At 49.2% G+C, this 18,514-nt stretch overlaps 1 protein-coding gene and 1 long non-coding RNA gene across 6 annotated transcripts in view; both read right to left on the bottom strand.

Moving 5' to 3' along the window:
• The window catches only part of Mical2 (microtubule associated monooxygenase, calponin and LIM domain containing 2), a 129,370-nt gene extending 120,277 nt beyond the window's left edge, over positions 1–9,093 (bottom strand). For 3 of the 5 annotated variants that reach the window (XR_001785575.2, XM_006507954.2, XM_030242685.1), the window contains exon 1: positions 8,897–9,093. The gene's annotated coding sequence lies outside the window, so the exon portion shown is untranslated. The remainder of the gene's footprint in view (positions 1–8,896) is intronic. The other 2 variants (NM_177282.5, NM_001193305.1) reach the window with 1 other exon arrangement.
• Positions 9,094–17,083: 7,990 nt separating this feature from the next.
• Positions 17,084–17,979, bottom strand: Gm33247. The gene is made up of 3 exons (XR_378423.2): positions 17,843–17,979; positions 17,599–17,687; positions 17,084–17,162 (listed from the first exon to the last, which is right to left on the bottom strand). It is a non-coding gene; the product is annotated as a predicted gene, 33247 (long non-coding RNA).
• Between the last annotated feature and the right edge of the window lie 535 nt (positions 17,980–18,514).

Genomic DNA, 18,514 nt, shown 5'->3' with positions numbered 1-18,514 from the left:
CTGCCTACGCCTCTGTGTGCTCTTGCCTCCGCTCATTTCTGTTGAGGACATCCTAGCCATCCTCCAAGGTGCTCTGTGACTAACAAGCTGGTCCTACCTCTTCCTCCTCCAAGATGTCTCCTAGAAGGTTCCCCATTGCGTATATTCCATACCCAGTCCTAGTGTGCAGGCAGCAGTGAGAAGCTGGTCCTGCATACCACACTCCAGGCAAAAGAAGAGCAACCAGATCTGGGCCACAGCACAACAATTGCATGCTGTGCTGGGCTCTAACAAGCCTGAGCCTCCAGCTGTTGGTAGCCACGCCAACACCTATTTATAGCCCTCCTCCATGACTCCCAACTGGCTCATGTTGGTGTATTCTCTCAAGGGTCAGCCAATAGCCAATTGGAGACAAACGAATCTCTATAGACAGCTGCCCGTCTCAGTTAAAATCTGGGTTTGTGAGCTGGGTACAGTGGCACACACCTTTAATCCCAGCACTTGGGAGGCAGAGGCAGATGAATCTCTGTGAGTTTGAGACCATCCTGTTCTATATAGTGAGTTCCAGGACAGCCAAGCCTACATAGTGAGCCCCTCTCTCAAACAAATAAACAAACACAAAATAAAATCTGGTTTTGTATCACAGACTGAGAAAGCAAAGGTAGAAACTCTGTCCCCAGGGCTCAGGGGATGTGGAACTCTGAGGCAGAGGAATTGCAAGCTAAGGCCAACCTATGCTACATGATAAGGCCCTGTCTCAAAAAAAGTAAAAATAAAAACACATTGTCTGAGCCTCTTATTCTAAACACATAAACTCAAGGCAAGGTGAGAACTTCGTGACTAAGACATCATAGGACCCTTCCAACTTGACATCCCACGGCTCTGTGACTCATGCTCTCTCTTCTTCCTCCAGCAGAGAGGTCAGGATCATCTAAAGCCACCCCAGCTGCCCTTCCCTGAGCACCTCAAGCCTCACCGGGGTCCAAAGGGAAAGATAAAACTCCTGAGCTGGCAGCTCATCTCAGAGCAGCCTGAGACTGCCTGATCAATCCTGCAGGTGGCAAGAGGGGGCGTGAGGGAGGGCTGCTGTTGCTATGGATACCAAAAATGCTCCTCTCATTCATACCATCTGTCGGAGCCAGGATAGAAGACAAACTGTTGGTTGCCCTCACTCCCCTGGCCTACCTTTCTAACTGATTACAACTGCATGCTAAATTTAAATGCAGCTCTGAAATCGGGACATATAAGGTCTCTCTGCCTGCATCTGAAGAGTTTCATAATGGGTAGAGCTGGAGAGCAATGAGGAATTAAGACACGGAGGCAATCTAAGCCGTATTGTACAGCCACCACAATTAGAGATCTAAAAAAAAAAAGCTGTTCCTCTCTCTGGCTGAAGATGAAGTTTCAGCAATAAACAGACATCTGCTAGGAGCTCTTGAAGAGAGGCAGCATAAACACCCCAGGGAGCAGCCATAAACAGGGAGCCTTCTCCAGGAAGCTACTGCTTACCATGGCAGAAGGGACGGAAGTGAGGAGGAGGCTGTAGGGAGTGAAGGGCAGAGAAGGATGGGGTGCCTAGAGGCTGGGTGGGATGGAGGGGGTGCCACAAGAACAGGGCTGGGTGGGGGGAGCAGGCAGACAGGAGGAGCTCAGCTTGGGGAAAAATGAAGAACTGGCTGACTTTTACAGGAACCCGAAGTTTAAGCCCCAGAGGGGGCTCATGGAGGAGCCCATTCATGCTATTCAGTGTGGAAATTGACCATAGAAAACAGGGAGGTATTGGAATGCAGGCCTGTGCAGAGCACCCTGTAAATATTTTAATTTCATCTCTACATCAGTGTTGAGATCAAGATGACTCTAACTACCTCTTCTTTATAGGCTTAGATGGTAGGATTCATGAACTTTGCAAGGCCACATGGCTAGGATTCGAACCCATGTCTGTCTTAGCATGCTTCATTTGTCTGCTTGCTTGTTTTTGCTTCTATCATCTCCATGGAGAATTTGTTCCTGATGTTTATCCTCAGTGCCTAGATGTCCCAAATCCCCCAGATTTAAAGCAAGGGGGATTCTGACAAAAGAGACACTGAAATATATGGAGGAGGCAATCGTTGAGTTCTGGCCAATTCATTCCTGAGTCTCTGAGATCCTGTGGGCCCTCTGGGTCACTCTGGTCACTTCCTAGCAGACAGAAGGAAAAGCGAAGCAGGTAACAGGCAGAGAAGTGTGCCCACAGCATGTCTACAGGAGGCTTGGAACAGCAACCACATTGTGAGAAGAGAGCCCAAGGATGGGGGCTGAGAGAAGAAATGTGGCTTGGGTTTTCACCAGTTCTTTTTGTATGAGTGAGTGTTTTTACCATGCATCGCATCGGTGTGTGCTCGTGGTGTAGTTCTAGGTATCTGTATGTTTGTGATGGTTAGTGCCATACACACTTGTGTGTGGAGGTGAGAACCATGCATGTATACATGTGTGTTGGGGCAAGTACCGTATCCCCTTCTCTGTCTCTCAGTGTGTGTGTGTGTGTGTGTGTGTGTGTGTGTGTGTACCATGCATCCATATGCATGTTTTAGAGTGAGTGAATTCATGCATGTGGTCCCCTCCATGCTGTTTACCCTCTCCCTTGGCTGTCAGACCCCCAGTTTTTTCGGGAAGAAATACTTGCTTGTTACCATCTTTGCATCCAAGTGTGAAAGGTCCAACTGTCCCCACCCATGGAGCTATCAACTCCACAAATACTGCACATAGAACCTTAGGTTAAGTAGGCATCCAACGCAGGAGCCAGCAGTCAGATCCCCCCCAGACCTGGGTCTACTCTGCCCTAGGAAGCAGCTCTCTTAATGACTGAAAGATCTCAGTAACTCTTCTCCATGCCCATTCCCCCTCCTCTGCTCCTCATGCACCTGGCTCCCAGCACCCTGAGATCTGGATCCAGTCCTCACACGAGTGGCCAAGGCCAGCATTTAGTCTGTGAGCAAAGACACCATCTCTGTGGCTCAGCACAACGATTTGAAGCTGGCAAGTCCAGGACAGAGTGTTCTAGACACTCACTCCTGTTTCTGGCCTGTGCTGAGCTTCCGGGCTGGGTGTGTCCGAAACTTGGGCCTGAGAGTGTTCCACTAACCCGTGGCTCTAGCGGTGCAGGGGCCAGCAACAACTGACTAGCTCCTTGCTGTTCAGCTCCTACAGCCAGCTGAAAGGACGTGAGCTCTGGGCATACCCTGCCACCCAGGAAAGGTTCTGCTGTAACATTTCTATGCCCTGAGAGAGATGTAGGCAAGCTACAGGAAGGATGCTAGAGCCATAAGGTATCCAGGCAGCCACAGAGAGGTGGAGATCTCGGAGAGGGAGGAATACAGTCCTGGGTAGAAATATTAAACCACACAAAAAACACGCTAAGAGGCTGGGGTTGTAGCTCAGTTGGGAATGTGATTGCCCCTACACAGAAAATTCCCTGAGTGGGAACCCCAGCACTGTATAAAATGGCCACAGTGCATATCTATCATCCCAGTACTCAGGGGTTCCATGAAGGCAGGGAATCACAAACTCAAGTTCATTCACCCATACATAATAAATTTGAGGCCAGCCTGGGCTACACAAGACCTTATCTTTAAAACAAAAACAAGTCTGGAGAGGTAGCGAAGGCCTTTAAACTCAGCACTTGGAAGGCACAGGCAGGTAGATGTCTGTGAATGAGGCTATCCTTGTCTATAGATTCAGGTCAGACAGAGCTACATAATGAGACCCTATTAAAAAAAACAAGACAAAACAAAACAGAACAACACCCCTAAAGTCTCCAACATGACAAACACTGTGTGGAAACAGTGACCTGCACACTCAGTGAGCCAGGGACTCTTTCCCATGATGCCCACAGCAATGTGCAGATGTGTACACGGGACAGAGCAAGAGAATGGAAGAAACCAGACCACACGTGATACCACAAAAGGCTGTGTGCTGTGTACTCGGGGAGGATGACTCTTCAGGGCCTGACAGAAAAGGGCGCATCCCCAAATCAGACTGCAGCAGCAGCTTATGACCAGAGGGGTCCTGTCACCATCACTCCAGACAGCTTTAATGTCGGCCACCAGCAGAGAATCAATGTTTTAGAAGGGGTGCCTTGTCATCAGGGACCAGGCACGTGTCCTAAGCCTGGGGCAGGTGCCCAGGAGAAAAGAGAAGCTAGTGTGGGTGGGCCAGGGTACCCTAGAATGAGCTGCAGAGGTGTTTGTCCTTAAAGATTTTCCCAAGAGGCAGCACAGGCCAGTAGGGCCTGGAGCCTGGGCCTGCCTGCTCTTTTGTCATCTTTAGTGGCTCAGCCTCCAGAAAAGCAAAATAAATCTAATATACAAACAATATTATGATCTGAGCAAATTTCAGAATCCCACTAGCTCTAAGGTACTGTCAATACACATGACTGTAGCCAATACCCATGAGTCTAAGCTTGTTACTGGCAATTAAGCTTGTCTATAGGTGCCCAAGAAGTTGGGGGAGGGGGGGGTCATGTTTCTAAAGGGAATATAATATGGATTTCCTATCACAAAAACATTTTTACTATAAAAATTTGAGGGAGAAAGTAAAAGTAAAGAGTAATATCATGCCCAGCAGTATAACCTACAATTCCAGCTCTCTGGGAGGCCGAGACGGGAGGAACTTAAGTTCAAAGCCTGCCTGGGCAGCTTTGTGAGACCCTCTCTTAAGATCAAAAGCATTAAAGAGTGCAGGGGATGTGGCTCAGAGGTTGAATACTTGACTAACATGCATGAGAGAGCTCAGGCTATGGTCTCCAGTATGGAAGCCATCCAGCCAAAGACCTAAAAAGTAATAAGAAGCCAGGCATGGTGGCACACACCTTTAATCCCAGCATTTGGGAGGCAGAGGCAGAAGCAGGCGAATTTCTGAGTTTGAGGCCAGCCTGGTCTACAAAGTGAGTTCCAGGACAGCCAGGGCTACACAGAGAAACCCTGTCTTTAAAAAAAAAAAAAAAAAAAAAAACAACCAACCAAACAACAACAAAAAAAACAAAAACAAAACAAAAACAACAACAACAAAAAGTAATAAGAAAGGAAAAATATCAACTCAAATGCTGACACAACCTGAGCATAAAAATGTTGTTATATTTGCTGAAAAAAAATAAATAAAAGATTAGCTGTATGTAGTGGTACACTTTTGCAATCCCAGCACCTGGGAAGTAGAGGCAGGGGAGTTCAGGAGTTCGAGGCCACTGTCAACTACATATTGAATTCAAGTCCAGCCTGAGCTACATAAGACCCTTTCTCAGAAAAGCTAAGGGTGTGTGTGTGGGGGGGGGAATAAGATAACAAAAGTAAAATTCTAAGTCTTCAGAGATGTATTGCTCAAAGAAGGGACAGGGTGGGGGTTAGGGGTTATGGGGGAAACCCTGCTCTCTACGCAGCTCAGTGTCAGAGTTACAACTTGGTCTCCATAGAACTAAACTCAAAGCTTGAACAGAGTGACCTCAGCAGCAGCTGTCAGCCACGTGTGATGTGCAAGGCCAGCTGCTGCTCAGGGCACACACGTGGCCATCTGGGCTCCACACCACAGACCAAAGTGGCGAGGGTGACTGTTGGAAATAACTCTCCTATGATTTCAGGATGCTTATGGACTGACGTTCACTGCCCTGACAGCCACACGTGCATGAGCAAGTCACCATTCCAAACACGCACCACAGTCACACGAGCCCCTGACAGTCCCCTCATTCAGAACACGCCCTTTGAGTGGCTGCGGTGCCGCTGAGCAGATGCTCGGCAAGCTGTGTGCTGCTGTGTGTCCGCTGTGTGCAGGCTTTGTTCCTGAGGATCCAGAGAGGGACTGAAGTGGACCCCAGTCTCCGGAGGCTCACTGTGCTCCTGGGAGAGATAAGCTCTTGAAACGGAGAGTAATTGCTCATAGAGAGAAGCAAGACACTAGTGGCCGAATGCAGAATATGCACGGATCCGCACTCCGACAGACAGCTGGAGATGGTATTCCTGACCAGCAGGCCCGTGTGCCTATCTCGATGTAGACAGGTGACACTATATGATACTACTGTCTCTGTCCTGTGCAGCAATGACCACAGTTTTACAAGGGAATGTTCTTTTTAGGTGATGTGTGCTAGACTGTGTAGAGAAAAAAAGTGACAGAAAGAATGGCATCAGAAATCAGCTTTAAAACACTTCAGAAAGAAAAATCCAGGGGGCCAACAAGATGGCTCAGCAGGTGAAGGGGTTTGCTGCCAAGTCCAGGGACCTGAGTTCAATCTCAGGGGCCCACATACCTGACTGAAGGAGAGAACTGACTCCCCCAGATTGTCCTCTGACCTCTGCACAGGAACTGTGTCACACGTACCCTTACATGTACACACACATAGTAAACAAACAAATGACAATAAATGGAAGTTTACAACAAAAAAGAACAGAGAGAAAAGTAAAGGAGAAAGCCATAGAGTTAGCACAACGCGGCATTGTTTTAGTAGCTGGGGAAGCTGGGAAGGGGCAGGCAGGGCTCATTACACTATCCTATTTTTCTGAAAAAAATATAGTTATATGTATATTTATAAATATATATTATATGTTAGATATATATTATATTTCTACATTTGGTTGGTTGGTTTTTATTTGTTTCTTTTGTTTTGTTTAGGGAGGGTGGTTGGAGACAGGGTTTCTCTGTGTAGCCCCGGCTGTCTTGGAACTTGTTCTATAAACCAGAATGGCCTCAGACTCACAGAGATCCTTCTGCCTCTGTCTCCCAAGTACTGAGATTAAAGGTGTGCACCACTACTGCCCTGTTGGTTTTGGTTTTTGAGACCACTGTAGCTGACCTAGAACTCATTAGATATACCGGTGTGGCCCCAAACTTTCAGCAATCCTCCTGCTTCTGCCTCCTCCAGGCCGACGTTACCACATATCCACTCCTAGAAGCTGGAATCATCATGAGACTCTAGAGTCTGCTGGGACCAGTAGCAATCTCTCTGTGACTCACTTCTCTCACCCATAAAATGGGTGTGGCCCCAACTACTACAGAGGGCTAATGTGGAGGTGCTCATGAGGTAAAGAATGAGCAGTCTCGGGACACTCTTTCGGGCTCTTTAAAGGAGAAGGGACTATTAGCACTCCACAGACTTGGGTTAGCCATGTTCAATCCAGGCTGGGTTGGCCCAACCAAGACCTCATCCAGGAAGGCAGAACCTCTACCATTCAGCAGTGGAGAGTGAGCAGAGTCAGGCCCATGCCTGGAAGGCAAACCCAGATAGAGATGAGGACGTGGTGGAGAGAAACCACTACCTTCCCATCACAGGATGGGAGGATCGGGGCTGTTCTCTGCAGCTCCTAGGAATGGGGCTGTTGAAACTGTAGGTTACCATCACCCAGCAAACAAAAGAAGCCAAAGCCTGCCCCACCCCACTGCAGAAAGAACAACCCTGAAGTTCCTAAGGGTCAAAATTATTTCAATGAATTCAGTTCAAGATCACTGGAAAAGCCAGGCCCACAGAGGTAAAGCCAATGGGAGGAGACTTTCCTCCAAGGCAGCATCACAGTCAGTCCCTCTCATCACAAAGAACTCAGCCAGAGCCCCTCTGCAGGGGACTACACAGTGAGGAGCAGCTCGCAGCGCATCCCGGCTTCCTGCGGTCCGGCCAAGCACCTTGTGCTTTGCGGTCCCCAGAATCTCTCAAAGGCCAGGGGCTCCAGACACATGCGCCCAGAGCTCCTTCCCACTGCCACAGGACAACTGGTGGGAAGCAGGCACAGAGTCAGGACTGCTTTCCGGATCCCTAAAACAGAGAGGACACAACACAAGCTTTTGGGGGAGAAACTACTGGGATCCAACCTGTGCCCTCTTCCTTGTGCCTGAAGAAGGCAGCACTGATCACCTTTGAAACCCCTGGGACATGAACAGGGGCTATCCTGGTGTCCCACGCTTTAGGTCCACTGCCCCCACCCCCACCCCTCGCGGAGATTGCTGGCACGCAGAGGACACAGGTACCTGAGAACTCAGGAGGCAAATGCGGAAGGCCAATTGACCTCCAGCTTTCTTCTCTCCGGGTCTATCCATAAGGGCTACTGACTTTATCCTCCCACTAAACCACCTAAGACATAGTGGACAGCGAAAGGCCTTGCAAACGAGAGCTCTTTCCGCTTTAGAAACCCAGGCCCAGAATAAACAATGTGGAAGGAGACAGGAGAGTACTCTGGTTTCAACACGCCTCTTCCCGGTCCAGTACAGGCCCTTCCCAGCTCCGCCGGTGAGGGTGAGGCTAAGACTGAGGCTGGCCTGGGATAAATTAACCCCGCCCTCTCCGAACAGCTGCAGCAGGCAGAGGCTGCAAGGGAGACCCCAGCCCAGGGCCAGCTAGCCACTGACAGAGCAGGACACGAGGGTAGGATGCTCCTGGGCAGGGACAAGCACAGGCTGTCAGGGGTCCCAAGCTAGAGGGAACAGCAGCGCAGGACCCTCGGAGCGTCGCCACCGGCCAAGCAACCAGCCCGAGTTCCAGCCCGCCGCTGGCCAGGCCACTGACATTTGGCCCAACTTCCTGTTATCAAGGAGGGAGGAGAAGAAAGGAAGCAGAAAAATATAATAATAAAATAAAAATAAGCAAGGCGCTCTGTTAGAGGATGGGAAAGGTACGGGAGCCTAGATCGCACAGAGCAAAGTTTGGGGACGTTCCCCTGAACGATGACAGGCGACCCTGCTGCTGAAGGGCGCCTACTATGCGCGTGTGTTGGGTTTTCTGAGGTTAGAATGACAGTTTTGATTGGTGAAGAGCCCACGGCGCACCCCGCAGGTGGGTCTGAGATCCCGGACGGAACTGCCGCACCTGACCCTCCGGGGCGTCCAGTAGGGCGCGGAGTCCAGCCGGGACTGGCACAGTCCCCACCCGCTCCCGCACACCCCGGAGCCTTCTCCCACTCCGTCTTACCCAAGGTCTCGCGGGCCTCCAGGCCTCAGGTCAACACCTGCCTTTCTTGTCCTCTGTCTGAGGGCGCAGAAATCCGGGACCCAGCGGGCCGCCTGCCGAGCCCGGAGCTAGCGAGGCGGCCCGGCGCAGGCTGAGCCGGCCGGGTGCCTGCGGTTCTGTGAGCCGCGGAGGATCCGATTGGGACACGCCTCCATCGAGGTTCGGCCAATGACAGGGCCTCCGAAGGCGAGGCTCCACCCCATGCTTGAGACGCGCGACCAATGGTCATGCAGCGCGGAACCCACCCCAGCGCCCTCCCAGTTAGTACCAGGCTGGGGGTTGCTGTCACCATTGCAGCTTCGGACGCACGTGGGCTGAAGCCCTGCCCTAGCCGCTCCCACCCTGGCCACAGGTCGAAGACCCAGCCCTGGGCTGCTATGAGACGAACACCCGGCCTTGGTGTTCTGGTGTCCAGGGAGAGGGGAAAGCTGGGCCTCCCGAAGCTTTGCCTAGGCAGCTGGAAAGACAGCCTCACTGTCCCTTCTGGACTGGAGGGAACAGCAAAGGACTTCTAGGACTGCCTGGCCTTCTTGGGCCCTCATTTCTTGCTTTTCTGCATGCAATCTTCCTTGCTTGGGTCTTCTCTTGAACTGGCCTTGCTTGGGCTAAAGCTGTGGGAAATGGGGTAGTGACACAGACCAATCGCACTGACTGGGTCGCTCGCACTTTCTCTTTCTTGGCTGTCGAATGGCTAACCCCTGTTTCTGATCGCTTTCATGAATGACCATGCCTCTCACAGTTTCAGCGAAAATTCTGAATGAATGGTTCGGGCTCGAAGTCCTGAGAAATTCATACGGACACTGCGACAGCAGTGAAAATAGGATTCAAGTGGACTGACTCACCCCTGGGGCCCGCAGCCCATCATTCAGCTTGGCCCAATGCAGAGTCCATAAATGTTCTTGAAACTGAGCTGACCCAGCGGGAGGAAAGCAGGCAGGCTTGGGCGGCGAAGGCAAACAGTACCATGACTCCAGGCTGCTGGAATTCCCCGGGTACCACCCTCTGGAGAGCATGCCCCTTGGCCAGGCAAGTGCAGGCAGCAATTCCTCCACCCCCAAACCTGGGGCCCGTCTTTTTCTATACTCTTTGCGTTTCCATCATCCAGGCCTTGGGGTTTCTCAGAGTTTGCCTCTCAGCGTCCTTAGGATTCACTCCACTTCTGTGGATGCGTTTTTATACCTGGTACTCAACCCCACTCAGTCTGCAAAACTCATCACTGACTCTAAGAGGGACAGTACTTGACTCTGGTGGGACTCTAACCATGTCACCACCAATCAATGAACACCTTCCATGCATCATCTCATTTAAACCCAGACCTAGAGATTGATCTTTTCAATATCCTCATCCCCTTTCACAGATGGGGGAACTGAGATCTGTAATACAGAGTCATTTACCAAGACCGTGTGCATATTAACGTGTCTGTATTTAAACGGGGAACTGATTCCAAGTCAACATACACAACCGTGAAGTGAGGCCTCTATAGCCATTCCTGGGCCTCCGAGAACCCTGGACTTGTAAGATCTCTAGAAGAACTGCCAATTGATCTGAGCACACTATAGAGCTCACATCTGGCTGCTGTCAGGGAAAGGCGACCTGAATGACCTGGCCCTGCCTTTTTAAGTTATTACTTAATTAGGAAATTGCATGACCTCTGTCCACAGCTTGGCTTCAGTGGGCAAGGCTCATAGCTACTTGGCTGAGCCCAGGCAGTGTGGAGATAGAGATGGAGGAGAAGCATTCATTCATTTAACCAGCTGTCACTCTGGAGCAGGTGCCCAGGTGACTGAATATAGGTGGCTGTGGGGGAGGCATAGTCCACGTTATTCTCTAGTCAGCCTCATGGTCTGACACAGCACAACATTCTGTCTTCAGATCAAAACAAGCCTGACGTGCTCAGGAGCACTGTGAGCCAACTAAGCAATGATAGCACTGCTCAGAACAGAGAGTTCTCCAGACAAGATTTCAGGGTGTACTCTAGGCTGGTCTCCATCACTGTGTACTCCACGATGACCTCAAATCTCAACAATTATCTGCCTCATCCTCCCAAATGTGGAGATTACGTGCATGTACCATAGGTCTGGGCTAGGACAGAAGTTCTGGCCGCTCAAAAGTAAGGTTTTACAATACTTCCCAGCATCCTTTGTACCTCTCTTGTGCCGTCCACCAAGTTTTTATCTCATGGAGCTCTTGCTAGGTAGGTGTGGTGGGCTGAGTTGTAACTCTGAAATAGAGCAAGCCTGGCCATTGAGGAGGCTGACTATGTAAAGGAATTATGTAAGGCTTGTGGCTTTTTGAAAGACTGGGGATAGGGGTGTCAAAACTCAAAACTCAGAGCTGTCAGTATAGGATGACCAGCTGGATCGGGGAGACATATAACTTTGCTTCAAAGAAAGCATTATATTGTGTTAGGGAGAAATAGGATGTGGCTCCTTTCTTAAGAGATGAATGAATGATGCAGCAGCCCCACTCTCTGCATTTAACATTAGTCACTTCCCCATCCTGCTTTTCTAGGATACAGCTTGAGGAGGTTGCCTGGGAGATACAGATGGCTACTTAGCATCAGAGGGAGGGAGAGAAGGAAGACCCAGATTCAGCCCTAAAAATATCCTCATCTCCAACCGAAACAGTAGCCTGCGCAATTCCAAAGCAGCCCCAGCCGGTGGCCCTGTCATTATCAGCATCCACCTGACCACTTCCAAGGATGCTGCAGAGAGAGACCAGGACTGCCTTCCCTAGTGCCAGCCTCCCAGTGTGCTAGAAACAAGGCTGGTGTGGAGCCTGGAGGCTGCCCCCAGGGACATTTTCCTCAGAGCACACTCTGGGGTCTTCCCCTTGCTTTCAAGTATTCCCTCAGCAGGGCTGACACAGAGAGTGTGTGGTTCCCAGGCTTTTTCTAGAGCTGACATCAAAGTGCCTTGGCTTTCAGGGGAAGAGGAAAGCTGGTCTCCACGGAGCACAGTGACCTTGTCAAGTGATGAAAAGATGCTGATGGGCCCAGGCTGCCTTGACAGCCAGCTATCTTTGGAGGACTTTCTAAGCCAGGAAGTGGGAGCAGAGGTGCCTCCCTCGGGCATACCCGCAGTGTGTGAGAAACAAGACCATGGCAACTTGTCCAAGCCTCTTATCATCCTGCAGGCTGCAGGCAGCAGCACTGGCCCTAGATACGAGTACCAGAATTCAAGGTCACCAGGGACCCATCAGACCCACCACACCATCAAGGAGACTTTTCTGACAATGTGGAGAAGAAGAGGAGACTGGCTGGGGGGGTTCCGGTCAGGATTATTCTTGGAGTCCGACTGCACTTTGTGGGGATGCACGTACATGTGACAAAGTCAGCGCTGGGGTAGTCAAGTTGCTGCTATAGGCAGAAAGTGGCACTCCAACTAGGGGTGACAACTGCAACAGACAAATGTAATGTGGGAGTGCGGAGGATCTGGGAGAACACAGGGCCTCACAAAGAGTCCAGCTTCAGACCCCAAAACTGAAGATATCAAGATATCAACACCCCCCCCCCCGGCCCGCTCTCTAGCTCTCTGTCTGTCTCTCTTCCTGAGTTTGTGAATTTTGGACTTTTTATTGAAGTTTTTGCGTTGTTTCAGTTTTGGTTCGGTTATTTGTTTGCTCTCCTGTAATCCAGGCTGGCTTTGAACTGACTACAGAGCCATGGGTGGCCTTAAACACTGGATCCCCCCACCTCTGCTTCTCAAGGGCCATGAGTACGGGCATGCACTGTCACAGTCCACTTCAACACAGATCTTCAAAGACAACTGTAAAGTCCAAGGGCATCACTGTGGCCCCTAAAGACACAAGAAATGAAATAAGACCACCAAACTCTGGGGACCCTCATGGTGTGCTAGGCTTCAGTTGTTGAAATATATCTGATGCCCATTCCAGAATAACACTGCAGTAGCTGAATAGCTACCTGGAGACAGCTCTCAACAGTGCTACCCAACCATCCACATAGCAGCTAAGTGGGCCAAGAAAAAGAATCCTCTTCTCTATTCTGGTCCACAAAGGAGACTCACATTCTACCCATCTGTATGTCCATCCCACATCCATCCCACAGCATATATGTATGGTATGGCATGCTTCTCCTAAGAAGTGCCATGGTCAAGCAGGTGGTCACACAGGTTCCAAGTCAAGGAGCCCGGACTGAATCTCAGTTCTACTAACAGCGTGCCCCACACAAGAAACCTAACTTCCCTGGGTAACAGGTACCTACCTTATAAAACGGCAAAAGTGCCAGGGAGATCCACGCATAGAACAGAGGGTGGCACCTGGTAAGTGATAGATATGGCTCTTTTGAGTTAATCAATTGTTCCTAAGAGGTACAGATTTGGTAAGCAATTCTAGGAGACTATGTATGTATGTATGTGTGTGTGTGTGTGTGTGTGTGTGTGTGTGTGTGTGTATACATATACATATACATATACATATACATATATATATATATATATATATATATATATATATATATATATATACATATACACCATTTTTCCAGCATCATACCTGAGCAAGCGCCATAAGTTCTCAGCATATTCTGAGGTAGTACCATCCACACTTGAGAAGTAAGAGACTGGTATCTTGGAGAAGAGGAGTCTCTGCCTGACAGCTCCTTGTTCACTCACTGCTGGGTATGCCAGGCCAGCTGTCTCACTGCAGGAATGCTGGGTCACAAAGGTGTGCTCTGTGTCTGGCTGTATGCAGGTTACGGAGATCTGAATGCAAGTCTTCACATTTGTCTGACAGCCCTGAGCCTCCCTCAGTGCACAACTTTCTTTACAGGGATGCTAAGGATCTTACTCAGGTGCCCATGCCTTGCAAGGTAAGCACTTTGTCAATTGAGTCATTTCTGTTTTGGAGGTTAGTATGTGAGCGTATGCACATGTGTGTGTGTGTGTGTTGGGGGGGGAGGGTTTTTTGTTTTCTTTTTTGAGACAGGGTCTCACACAGTACCTATAGTGACTAGAACGATGTATCCCAGCTTGGGCCTAAACTTGTAGCAATCTTCCTGCCTCATCTTTCCCTGTGCTAGGATTCCAGACACCAATCACATTTTGCCACATCATTTCTGATTTTCTTCACCTTCCCAGCTACCATGAAGTGAGCAGGCCCCTGTGCTGTGTGCTCCTGCCATGATGTGGTGTGCAGCCACAGACCCAAAGCAGCAAGGCCAAGCGGCTCTGGACCAAAACCATGAGCCCAAAGAAACCATCCTTCCTTCTCCTTGTGTCTGCTATGCTTCTCACAGTCACAGAAAGCTGTCTATCACACAGCTCATCTGAGATCCCAAAATTAAATCTCCTGAGGGGAGTCACAGCGGAGCATTCACCATGGTCACCCCAGTGGCCATTGCTTAAACAGTAACCCGCATGCAGTAGATGACTACATGTTTGGTGGAGGACTAACCTGAGGAAACACCTTCTTACCGTGGCTTCTATGTTGTGTGGACCACTCACTGCCCTAAAACACTGGTTTTCCGGAAGGCGAATAAAATAATATAAATGAATGTGTGTGTGTGTGTGTGTGTGTGTGTGTGTGTGTGTGTGTGTACATATGAGAGCTACAGATGTGGTTCAAAGACAGTGTTTGTCTGGTGTGTATAATGAATGCCCTTGGTTCAATCCCCAGAACCGGAAGTAAGTAAACCACTGAGTGACGTGTTTGTAGCCCCCATACGCTGATTCTCTAGTGGCCTGGACTCTACCCACAACTCTGGCCAGTGTGGTCTCTCAGAATAGCTGTGTGCTTCTGACATCTCAAAAAGTCATGTCACCCTGACACCTTCCTCTCTGATCCGTTCTCCATTCCTGTTCCACCCACACACCAGCACTCCAGATAAGCCTTTAGTGAATTCTGTAATGGATAAATATCTTTAACCTGCAGTAAGTTCCTGCCTGCCTGCTTTCCTCTTAATCTTTCTTCCGAGGCAGCTTAGATACCAAGGGACTCCCTAGGACAGCCCACACCCTGGGGGCTCAGGAGGGACTGCCCACTCTGTATCAGATCAGTGTGGCCTGCAGGAGGCGTTCATTCCAAGCAATTCCTTGCAGAGCTGGGTTTTCATCTAGAAAAGTCCACGCCTCTGCCTAGGACAGCACGACAGCAAAATGCTTGCTGCGCATGCTCAGGGCCCAGGATTTCCTCACCGTGGGGCAAGGGAGAGTGACAGATAAAGGGAGCAGGAAATTTAGTTGCTTGTTGTTATTGTTGTTCTTGTTATTGCTATGACAAAAGCCTATAAAAGCAACTTGAAGAAGGAAGGCTTTATTTGGGGTCATAGCTTAAGAAGGGGTACAATGCATCATGGGATGGAAGTCATCCCATGGCAGAGCTATGGGTGCAAAGATGGTGGTCACATTACAGCCACAATCAGGAAACAGAGAGTAGGCAGGAAGTCGGGCCCCCAGGGGCCCACTACCTCCAGCAAGACTCCAACTTCTCAATGTTCCACAGCCTTTCAAAACAGCACCACCAGCTAGAGACCACAGGACAAATGCAAGTGCCTACCGGAGATGGGAGACATAACATAACATATTCAAAGAATAACAGTAGGATAGGCTTCCAAATGGAACCTACCTCCCTGCCCCCACCTCCATAGAGAAGGGGGAATGATAGGTCGGCTGGCCCTCCAGCAGGAGTACATTGGGTCAGCAGGCTGGGTAAAGCCTCAAATGGCTGACCTCCTGCATAGGCAGTTCCTTACTTTGGGTAGAATGAGCTGTCAATCATTCTCTGCAGGTCCATCAACATTCAGCATCCTTCTCCTCCAACAGGGAGGAGATACAAGTCACAAAGAAGTAATGGCTGCTGCAGGTGTGTGGCCAACAGTCAGGGGATCCCAGAACAAAGAAAAAGGACTTGGTGGGAAGGGGCTGTCCTAGAACAAGACTGTGGCTGTCCCCTGGAGCAAAGCAAGTACATGCCAAAGGGATTCTCTCTGGTCAGTGAGAGAGGAATGGAGTCTGGAAGCCAAACAGCATGGGAATCAGGCAAGAGTTGGCTGGTGCAGGCCTCTAGGATCCAGCCAGGTGCTCCATGCTCCCACCTCTGCCAGATCTAAGATGCCTGCTTGGTGTTACCTTCCCCTCCACAGCCCTTCCTCCTCCTGCCTACTCTCTGACTACTGTCACTCCCTCTCAGACTGTGCGGTAGGTCACCTCCTGAGCTTCCTTATCACCTGGTTTGTGCTCTTCTTATCTAAGAGGAGCCAGCCAGCCTCCTTTTCCTTCTTATGTTGAATCTCAACTTTCTAGTAGCTTCTAGAATCACTGCTGTCCCCAATAAAAGGAAACAAATTTTTTAAAGGACATTTTTTAATATGTAGCAACTGTGTGTGTGTGTGTGTAAAACATGTCTTTAATGCTAGTACTTAGGAGGCAGAGGCAGGCAGATCTCTCTGTTTTACACTGTGAGTTCCTTGCCACCTAAAGCTACATAGTGAGACCCTATCTTGAAAAGCAAACCAGCAAACAACAATGACAAAAACACATGTGAATTCTGGGCTGTGGGTACAGGTGCTGGGCTGTGGGTACAGGTGCTGGGCTGTGGGTACAGGTGCTGGGCTGTGGGCACAGGTCAGTTGGTAGAGTGCTTGCTTAACATGCATGAAACCCTGGGCTCAATTCTCAGCACCATAAACCAGGCCTACTGGTGTATGTCTTAATCCTAGAACTTGGAACTTCAAGTCATCCTCAGCTACACAGTTAAGTTTAAGGCTAGCCTGGGCTACAGAAGACCTTATCTCAAAGAGAAAAAAAAATAGATGTGTTTATCACACAGATATTCGGACCATAATATTTTTTGTTGCTATGATTTGGATTTATAGTTTGCTCTTCAGTGGCCTTCATGTTGAAGGTGCTGTTGGGAGTTGGCAGAGCCTTTAAGAGTAGGTGGAACATCTTAGGCCATTAGAGGTATGCCCTTGATGAGATTGAAGCGAGCACCCTCTCCCTCTCCCCTCTCCCCTCTCCCCTCTCCCCTCTCCCTCTCTCTCTCTCTCTCTCTCTCCTGACTACTATGAGATAAACAGCTTCCTCCACCACATAGGACAGCCTCAAAATGCTACCCCAACTATGTGACCAGAATCAACAGGATCGACAAACCACAGATTAAAACTTCCAAAACAGTGAACCAAAATAAATGTCAGGTATTTCATTACGGTGACCAAGTTGAAAACTGTCCTCAGTAGATATGAATCAATTCACACTGTCAATACAGGCACCTGTGAAATGTAGAGATGGTGTGAAAAGGTAGTTCAAAGTGTGGGGTTTGCAGTTAAGTCAGTTTGAGTTGAAACCTTAAATCCAGTTGCATGATCTAGTCACATAAAGTGGGTATGGTACCCTGTCTAATGGTGTGGATATAAGCTGAGACAAAAGACATAAATCTCACAAAGTATGGTGTGTGTAAGACCACTATTTTTGTGAGCATGATAAAATATAAAATATACATTTAAAAATAATCCACCCATTTCAAAGTACAAAACCCAGGAGCACGTCATAAATCCTTGAGGTTGTGCAACCTTCAGAACTCTTATCTAGTTCCTGAACAGTTTTATCACTCCAGGGGGAAACCCCGCCCCCAGGGAGCAGTGACTCCCCTGCCTACTTCCTCCCAGCCTCTGACATCTGCTTTCCGGGCTTATGGAAAATCACTACCTCTTATCCTCCTCTTTTCTCTCCATCTTTGTTTGGGCTGGTAGCTTTAATCACGGTCAGATTTCTCTCGTGGAGACAACATAATCGAGCTTTCAAAAGAAAACAAACAGGAATATAATAGCAGAACTGAAAACCAAACGCGTAGAAATCATTTCGCACACTCCCTTTTGAGACTACCCTGCCTCTCACCAGCAAACTCCTTTTTTTTTTTTTTTCTAACAAGTCTCATGCAACCCAGGCTGACCTTGAAGTATCTTCCATGAAACACCCTCTGCATTCATCTTGCTCACTGGAATCCGATAGCCTAGGTCTTGCTGGAGTGAGACTTCTCCCTAGTAACTAAACCCATTTTCCAGTTCCAGCTCCTGCCCCTCCCCTCTTTGTTTCCCTACGCTGTAAGACCTGCCTTCCTCCACCCAGGCTCCTGGCTGTAGAATCCCATTTCCTAACTTTCTCCTACAGGGACCACACCCCTGGCCTGCTTGGACTCTGATGACTTCCAGCTCTTCCCTAGAGTCTCAGGATTGCACGTCACCCCTGCTAATCGTAACACTTCTCGATGCTTTAAATGTCTTCCCAAATTGGTAGTGTGGCAAGGTTAAGCCCCAGTGTAGTTTGAAGGCTTGAAGAACTGTTGGAGGTGATTAAATTACAAATGGACTGATGTCCCTATCACAGAAATGGGTGTGCTACCTCAAGGCTGAGATGTTACACACGTAAGCTCAGTCCCTTCTGCTCTCTGTCTCGTCCTCTCACCTGCCTCAGGATAAAGGCAAGAAGGCCCTCACCAGACGCGAGCACTTGATCTTGGATTGCTCAGCCACCAGAAATTTGAGCGTAATTCTTGTCTCGATTAAGTACCCAGCTTGTCTTGTTAAAGCAGTACGGATACACTGAGACAAGATTTCAAAGTTGG

The sequence above is a fragment of the Mus musculus genome, chromosome 7, assembly GCF_000001635.26.
Source record: "Mus musculus strain C57BL/6J chromosome 7, GRCm38.p6 C57BL/6J".
NCBI lineage: Eukaryota > Metazoa > Chordata > Mammalia > Rodentia > Muridae > Mus > Mus musculus.
This window is presented reverse-complemented; position numbering and strand designations above follow the sequence as displayed.